We start from the raw sequence: 9,649 nt of genomic DNA on the forward strand, positions 1-9,649 counted from the left end.
CAAGTTCTGGAGTTCGACCGCCTCCATTTTAATCCTGACTCTGGCACTTACCAGCTATGACACTTTGACACATCTTTAAACACCACTCATTAAATTTCCTCATTTGCAAAACAGGAATAATAATAGCACCTGCCTCGTAGGGTTCTTGTGGGATGACATGACTTTTTGCACTTCAAGCTTTCAGAACTGAGTCATACACATAGTAAGCACTCAATGCGTATCGGTTGTATTACCTCACATGTTGTTTTCTTTGTCAGTCATGGTGACCTACACACAGCGTGCAAGCACTTTATCGTGTTGTATCTTCACAATGACCCCACAGGTAGGTATCTTCATTTCACAGGGTAGAAATAGCCTCAGGGAGGTAGAGTAACTCTTCCCAGGTCACACAGCGGGCCTGTAAATCAAGTCCATATGACTTCAAACCAATCCTTTTCATCATATGACCCTCCGACCTCTGAATTAATCTAGATGTTCTGCTAACCGGGTTAGGGCGGACAGAGAACTCACATTTACTGCGGGCTTACTGTGTGCCAGGCACTGCGCCAAAGGCTTTCCATATGTTCTTTCATTCACCCACGGGCCATAGCAGTGATTCACTACATGTTTCCCCAGGTTCCTTCCTATGCTTGGCACGTGAAAGTCACGCAAAGAGTTCTTGGTGAATTAAAAATAGCCTACAGTGTGCCAAGTTGATTTTTATGATAAAAAGGATTATTTTGCCCTATTGGTGGAGGACCCCGCCTGCCAAAAGCATTGTCTTTGCATAAAATAGATAGGATCTCCTCCCACCCCACCGCTTGGACCGGTGTCTTCTTCCACTGTCCAGGCTAGTGTTTGCTGGTGATTCCTCCCAGGCAACATGATGGCCGCAAGAATAAGGCTTCATAACTCCACGGTGGGAGGCGGGCAGAAGCTTGGATCTGCGTGCTGTTCTTTCTGTCTCTACAGCATAGCTGTTTGTACCAATCCCTTCCCCCCCGGCCCCCTGTGCTGGTCTACACTGAGATGCCTGTGGTCCTGGCCTGTTGCCTCTTCACAGAGTCCTTGAACTGCAGCCTCTGTGTTCTGACCGTCTCCTTGCAGCCCTGGGTACACGTGAGCCACAGCATAGCCCGTGCAGGACGCTACCTCAGGTCCACTTGGTGCTGGACACCTCCCTCAGATATTGCAGGCCTGCCAGTGAGGAGCCGTGCTGATCTGGCACCAAGTTAACACGATCCTTCTCCAAGAGGGCTTGCCCCCTTCCCCGTTGATGCCAGGGAAGCTCTGGGAACGCTGTGGTTTCTAACTGACCTGTCCTTTGAGGCTTTCGACTCAAGAGTGAGAAGAAGCCAGGGTCAGCATCTGAGTGCTTCACTATCTAATTTTCCTCTCAAGCTCCTGGTTCCAGAAGCCTTTCCCATTTCTTCCTAGGTGTCTAGAAACTCCCTTTGGATAGAGTGCTCCCCACGGCAAAGAACACCATGCATTTCCTTTGCTATACAGAGGGAATTTTTACAATTTAGAAATTTTTTTTAATATTTATTTATTTTTGAGAGAGACAGAGACAGAATGTGAGTGGGTTAGGGGCAGAGAGAGGGGGGAGACACAGAATCCGAAGCAGGCTCCAGGCTCCCAGCCGTCAGCACAGAGCCTGACGCGGGGCTCGAACTCATGAGCTGTGAGATCATGACCTGAGCCGAAGTCAGATGCTCAACCGACTGAGCCACCCAGGCGCCCCTAGAATTTAGAAATCTTAACCAAAAAGCTGACTTTGAATCCAATGGCCTTTGTATTCTAGCTGCTGCTATTTCCCCTTCCCTTTCTGGGGCTGCATAAACCTCATGGCTTAAGCTTATACAGCAAAAGGGGTAAAGAGAAAGAAGCCAGCTAACTCATAAGGGGAAGGTACGTCAGGAGGTTTTTCAGATATGCTCTGCCCAAGAAAAAAAAGAAAAGGCTTCACCAAAATTTAAAACTTTTTATGCTCCAAAGGGGCCTACCAAGAACGTAAAAGGATAACCCACAGAATGAGAGGAAATGTTTGCGAATCGTATATCTGGAACAGGACTTTTACTCAGAGTCTGGAAAGAACTCTTACAACTCCACAGTGAAAAGACAAATAACTCAACATAAAACGAGCAACGGGTACGAATAGACATTTCTCCAAAGAAGACACGGCCAAGAAGCACAGAGAAGACTCTCCACATCATTGCTCATTAAGGAAATGCTAATCCAAACCACAGTGAGATACCGCTATATACTTACTAGTGGCTAAAACTGAAAAGACTGAAAATTCTGAATGCAGCAAGAACGTAAAGTAACAAGAAATCTCACGCATTACTGGTAGGCTTGTAAAATGTGCCACAACTTTAGAAAATAGTTTGGCCGTGGCCTCTAAAAGTTAAACTTTGGGGCGCCTGGGTGGCGCAGTCGGTTAAGCGTCCGACTTCAGCCAGGTCACGATCTCGCGGTCCGTGAGTTCGAGCCCTGCATCGGGCTCTGGGCTGATGGCTCAGAGCCTGGAGCCTGCTTCCGATTCTGTGTCTCCCTCTCTCTCTGCCCCTCCCCCGTTCATGCTCTGTCTCTCTCTGTCCCAAAAATAAATAAACGTTGAAAAAAAAAAATTTAAAAGTTAAACTTAGAGTTACCATATGACCCAGAAATTCCACTCTTGGATATAAATCCAAGAACACTGAAAGACTATATCCACACCAAAACTTACACATGAATATTCATCACGGCATTACTCATAATAACCAAAAGGTGGTAATAACCCAATTGCCTATCAACTGATAAACAGATAAACAAAATGTGGTATTATTCATGCAATGGAATAGTATTCAGCCTTGAAAAGGAAGGAAATTGTGACCTGCTACACCATGGATGAGCCCTGAAGACATTATGCTAAGTAAAAGAAGCCAGACATAAAAGGTCACATACTGCATAATTTCATTTATCTGCAATTTCCATATTAGGCAAATTCATAGAGATGGAGAGTAGATTAATGGTTGCCAGGGGATGGGACGAGGTAAGAGGGAATGGGGAGTGACTGCTAATAGGAAAGTGACTTCTTTTTGGAGTGAAAAAAATATTCTGGAATTAAGTAGTGGTGATGGTTGCACAACTTCGTGGTATATGAAAAACAGCTGAATTATAAGTAAATTGTAAAAGGGTGAAAGATTATGGCATGTGAGTTATATGTCAAAAACTGAACAGAAAGGGGTGCCTGGGTGGCTCAGTCGGTTGAGCATCTGACTTTGGTTCAGGTCATGATCTCACGGTTTGTGCCCCATGTCGGGCTCTGTGCTGACAGCTCGGAGCCTGGATCCTGCTTCAGATTCTGTCTCCGTCTCTCTGCCCCTCCCCTGCGCATGCTCTCTCTCTCTCTCTCTCTCTCTCTAATATATTAAAAAAAAAAAAACAGAAAAAACTGAAAAGAAAAAATATACTATGCCTCGAGTATGTATGTTTCATAGTTTCCTTACATATGAAGCAGATAGAAGATACCATGACATTTATAGTCCAGTCAGTTCTTATGTCAAAATTAAAGGCTCAAATAAATAATGTTTATTTATTTCTGAGAGAGAGAGAGCGAGTGAGCACGAGCCAGGGAGGGGCACAGACAAAGAGGGAGACACAGAATCCAAAGCAGGCTCCAGGCTCTGAGCTGTCAGCACAGAGCCCAATGCAGAGCTCAAACGCGGGAACCGTGAGATCATGACCTGAGCTGAAGTCGGATACTTAACCGACTGAGCCATCCAGGTGCCTCAAAGCCTCAAAGATTTTAAACACTAAGACATTTGAGTGTTGATTAGCTGTTTTGTTTTAGGATTTTAGAAGACATTTTTGTCTTTTTTCTCATCCTGGGGGAAAGAATTCACTTTTTCACCATTAAGAATCATGTTAGCTGTGAGCTTTCTGTAGATCCCACCCCACCCCCCCCCCCCCCCCCGTTTTTAAATCCAATTAAGGAGTGCCTTTCTATGCCTAGTTTTCTGAGAGTTTTTTAAAATCATGAATGGATGTTGCATATTGACAAATGCTTTTTCTGCATGCAGCAGTTTATATGATCATACAGTTTTCTCTTCTTCATGCTATTGTTGGCTGGATTACAATGATTTTCAAACAATGAACATCTCATACATTCCTGAGAAAAACCCTACTTAGTCATGGTATGACCTTTATTTTTTTATTTTTTTATTTTATTTTATTTTTCAACGTTTATTTATTTTTGGGACAGAGAGAGACAGAGCATGAACGGGGAAGGGGCAGAGAGAGAGGGAGACACAGAAACGGAAACAGGCTCCAGGCTCTGAGCCATCAGCCCAGAGCCTGACGCGGGGCTCGAACTCACGGACCGCGAGATCGTGACCTGGCTGAAGTCGGACGCTCAACCGACTGCGCCACCCAGGCGCCCCCCCTTTTTTTTTTAATCTATTGCTGAATTCAATTTGCTTTTATTCTGTTGGGGTTTATATGCTTATGTTCATGAAGGATATTAGTCTGTAGTTTTTGTGGAAGTTTAAATTGTTGTTTAAGAATTTCTTCTTTTAAATTTTTTTTTTTCAACGTTTATTTATTTTTGGGACAGAGAGAGACAGAGCATGAACGGGGGAGGAGCAGAGAGAGAGGGAGACACAGAATCGGAAACAGGCTCCAGGCTCTGAGCCATCAGCCCAGAGCCTGACGCGGGGCTCGAACTCCCGGACTGCGAGATCGTGACCTGGCTGAAGTCGGACGCTTAACCGACTGCGCCACCCAGGCGCCCCAAGAATTTCTTCTTTTAAAATATAATGTGTAATGCTATACTATTTTCTCTAAGCACTGCTTTAGTTTCATCTCACAGAGTTTGATACATTGTACTTTAATTTTCATTCAGTTCTAATTTTTTTCTAATTTCCCTTGAGACCTCTACCTCAGCCCATAAACTGCTTAGAAGTGTGTTCTTTAATATCCGAATATTTAGAAAATTTTCAGTTATCTTTTTGCTTTTTGATTTCTTCTTTAATTCCATTATTTAGAGAACATGCCTTGTATGATTCCAATTCTTTTAAATTTGTTAAGGCCTGTTTTATGACCCACTACATGGTATATCTTGGTGAATGTTCCACATGCACTTGAAAAGAATGTGTATTGTGCTGTTATCGGGTGAAGGTTATATTAAATGTCAATTAGATACAGTCAGTTGATGGTGTTGTTTGGTTTTTCTGTTTCATTGCTGATTTGTTGTCTACTTATTCTATCAATTACTTACAGGGCAATGTTAAATTCTCCAATTGCAATTATGGATTTGTCCATTTCAGGGTTTTGTTTTCTTTTAATGTTTATTTATTTTTGAGAGAGAAAGAGACAGAGAGCAGGGAAGGGACAGAAAGGGAGGAAGACACAGAATCTGAAGCAGGCTCCGGGCTCTGCGCTGTCAGCACAGAGCCCGACGCGGGGCTCGAACCCACCAACTGTGAGATCACGACCTGAGCTGAAATCTGGTGCTTAACTGACTGAGCCATCTAGGCACCCCAGTTTCAGGGTTTTTAAAGTCAATTTTTGGTTTATACATTTTGTGGTTCTGTTAGGTTTATATATATTTAAGATTGTTTTATCCTCTTGGTGAATTGACTTTTTCAGCATTATTTTTATCTCTGTTAATTTTCCGGGTAGGATTTATCACTACAGAATCTGCAAACACTATAAGGATAGGAGAATACTATGAACAACTGTCTGTACATAATCTTACTATGTTTGATATTAATACAACCACCTCCAACTTTATTTTCACTATGTTTTCAAAGCATCTCTTCCATCCTTTTATTTTTTATCTTTGCACTAATTTGAGCTGAGTTTCTTATAGATAACATACACTTGGATATATTTTTTGATACATTCTGACAATCTCAATTCTCTTATTAGTGTGCTTAAACCATTTATATTTAATGTAATTGTGCATATTGGATTTAGGCCTACTATTTTATTATGTTTTCTCTTTGTTTCCTCTGTTTTTGATTTCCTGCCTTCTTTTGAATTATTTGAAATTTTCAGTAGTTTTAATGTATCGATTGAGTTTTACTTTTTAGTAGTTACAATACATACTTAACTTTCCATATACTACTAGTAATAAATATTTTACCACTTCGAGTAGAATATAGAAACCTTACCACTATAAGGTCCATTTGCACTCCCGTTTTCGGTTGTAGTTGTCACATTTACATCTACAAACACTGGAAATTCCATCAAACCATATTATATACTTTTTTCATCATGCTAAATGTACTCTTTAATCCCCATCACCTATTTCACCCATTCCCTCCCACCGCCCCACCGCCCCATGACCATCAGTTTGTTCTCTAGAGTTAAGAGTCTCTTTCTTGGTTTGTCTTTTTTTCCCCTCTGCTCATGTGTTTTGTTTCTTAAATTCCACATAGGAGTGAGATGACATGGCGTTTGTATTTCTCTGACTGACTTACTTTGCTTAGCATTATACTCTCTAGTTCTAGCTGTTGCAAATGGCAACATTTCATTATTTTTATGGCTGAGTAATATTCCATTATATATATACCACTTCTTCTTTATCCATTCATCTATTGGTGGATACTTGGGCTGCTTCCGTAGTTGGCTATTGTAAATACTGCTGTCATAAGCATAGGGGCGCAGGTATCCCTTTGAATTAGTGTTTTTGTATTGGGGGGGGGAGGGTGTTGTGCCCAGTAGTACAATTACTGGATCCTAGGGTAGTTCTATTTTTTATTTTTTGAGGAACACTCGTACTGTTTCCCACAATGGCTGCACCAGTTTGCATTCCCACCAACAGAGCAAGAGGGTTCCTTTTTCTCCACATTCTTGCCAACACTTGTTTCTTTTTGACATTCTGACAGGGGTGAGGTGATAGCTCATTGGAGTTTTGGTTTGCATTTCCCTGATAATGAGTGATAATGAGCATCTTCTCATGTGTCTGTTGGTCATCTGGATGTCTTCTTTGGAGAAATGCCTGTTCGTGTCTTCTGTCCATTTTTTAATTGGATTATTTGTTTTTTGAGTGTTGGGTTGTATAAGTTCTTTGTATATTTTGGATACTAACCCTTTATTAGACATGCCATTGGCAAATATCTTCTCCCATTCAGTAGGTTGTCTTTTATTTTTGTTGTTTCCTTCACTGCGCAGAGACTTCTTTATTTTGACGTAGTTCCAATGGTTTCTTTTTGCTTTTGTTTCCCTTGCCTCAGGAGACATATCTTAAAAGAAGTTGCTGAGGTTGATGTGAAAGAAGTCACTGCCTATGTTCTTTTCTATGATTTTTGTGGTGTCAGGTCTCACATTTAGGTCTTTGATCCACTTTTAACCTATTTTTGTGTATGGTGAAAGAAAGTGGTGCAGTTTCATTCTCTGGCATGTAAATGTCCAATTTTCCCAACAGCATTTGTTGAAGAGACTATCTTTTTTTCCACTGTATATTCATTCTTCCTTTGTCAAAGACTGATTGACCATATAGTCGTGGGTTCAGTTCTTGATTTTCTATTCTATCCCAGTGATATTTGTGTCTGTTTTTATGCCAGAACCATACTGCCTTAATCACTACCACTTTGAAATATAACTTGAAGTCTGGAATTGGGATACCTCCAGTTTTGTTTTTCTTTTTCAAGATTGTTTTGGCTACTCAAAGACCATAGTGTAAATTTGGCTTTCAAGCATTACTAACTGGACTGAAAAAAAGAATGGGATGCAGCCTAGACTGGAAATAGGCTGTGGTGTGGGCATGACGAATTAAATTAGAGGTATCAAAAATACCTTTTGGAGCTTTAAAAGTAGAAGCAGGGGCGCCTGGGTGGTGCAGTCGGTTGGGCGTCCGACTTCAGCCAGGTCACGGTCTCGCGGCCCGTGGGTTCGGGCCCCGCATCGGGCTCTGGGCTGATGGCTCGGAGCCTGGAGCCTGTTTCCGATTCTGTGTCTCCCTCTCTCTCTCTGCCCCTCCCCCGTTCATGCTCTGTCTCTCTCTGTCCCAAAAATAAATAAAAAACATTGAAAAAAAAATTTAAAAAAAAAAAAAGTAGAAGCAGAAGGAAAGGAGAGTAGATCCTCCAGAATACAGCTAGGAAAGCTCTACCTTGACTACCCTTCTAGCTCCGTACAAGGCACAGCTTGTTTGGAGGAGGTTGTGCTATTAACATATAGAGGCCACTGATACCTGCTTGGTAGCCTTTCTATAAAGTTGCCATATACTGCATGAAAAGAAGCCTGGACTGGGATTCTAGCAATGGAGGTCATATTCCTATATCTGCCACTAGTGTGCTGTGTGACCTCGGGCAAGTTACAGCTCCTCTCTGGCCTTCATCGACTCATCAGTAATAGGAAGGGGTTGACAAAATAGTCTCAGACAAATCGTTCTCGATTCTGTCCATCTTCTAAACAACCAACCAAACAAGCCAATTCTGCATGTGGCTGTGGGTAGAAACTTGGACCTGCTAAAGTGATCAAAGAAAGGTGGTGAATCTGGGAATATAAAGTGCGTTGGAGCAGAGTGCAAGGAAGTAGGGCATGTTTTTGTCTGGGTTCTTTCTTCTCACCCGCTCACCCCACGTTGCTGTATACTCTGGCAGTGATGTGGAGGGCTGCTACTGTCCCACTGACTGAAACTGAAGGCCTTTTCCACCCCCACATTTCACACTTGCACAATGTATACGGTGAATGGAAGTTCAGACTCAGGAGTCAGATATAGATTTAAATCCTAGTTCTGCCAGTAACCAACTATGTATCTTTGGCCAAGCACCTAAATCTCTCTGAGCATCAGTTTCCTCTTCTGAACAATGAAGAAAAAAAGTTGTATTGAGGTGCCTGGGTGGCTCAGTTGGCTCAGGTCATGATCTCCCGGTTCACAAGTTCCAGCTCTGTGTTCGAGCCCGTGTCAGGCTCTGTGCTGACACCTCAGAGCCTGGAGCCTGCTTCAGATTCTGCGTCTTCCTCTCTCTCTCTGCCCGTCCTCTGCTCATGCGCATGCTCTCTCTCTCTCTCTCTCTCTCAAATAAATAAGCATTAAAAATTTTTTTTAAAAGAATAGAAGTTGTATCAAATGAGGATAGTCTACCTTAAGCTGCAGCAGTAATCAACCCCAAATTCTCAGTTGCTTAACAAAAGTTTTCTTCTCACTCATTATGGTAGGCAGCCTCCAAAATGGCTCCCAGGAAGCCCTGCCTCCTGGGAGTCATTCTTGTGAAAAATCCCTGCTCATGGGTGTGGGCTGCACCTAGATTACAAAAAAAGGCTAGGACTTCAGTATTGCATCTTGTCACACCCCTCTCGGAATCCACTTGCCATGTTATGAGTGGCCTTATGGAGAGGACCAAATGGCAAAGAACTGAGAGAGATCTCCAGCCAACCATCAGCAAGCAACTGAGGTCCTAAAGCTGTGAGTACCTGAATCCTTCTAATAACCATGCAAATGAGCTTGGAAGCCAACTGTCTCCCCATCAAGCCTTCAGATGAGATCACAGCCCTGGACAATACCTTGATTGTGGTCTTATGAGAGTCTTAAGGCAGAGGTACCCACGTAAGCTGTGACAGGATTCCTGATCCACAGAAATTGTGAGATAATAAGTGTTTCTGAAACACTAAATGCCAATCCTCTAGATTTTGAGGTCATTTTTACAGAACTCCATGTCCAAAGTGGTCTGAGGAA

Source organism: Puma concolor, chromosome E1, assembly GCF_028749965.1.
Source record: "Puma concolor isolate L17-30 chromosome E1, mPumCon1.1.hap2, whole genome shotgun sequence".
NCBI lineage: Eukaryota > Metazoa > Chordata > Mammalia > Carnivora > Felidae > Puma > Puma concolor.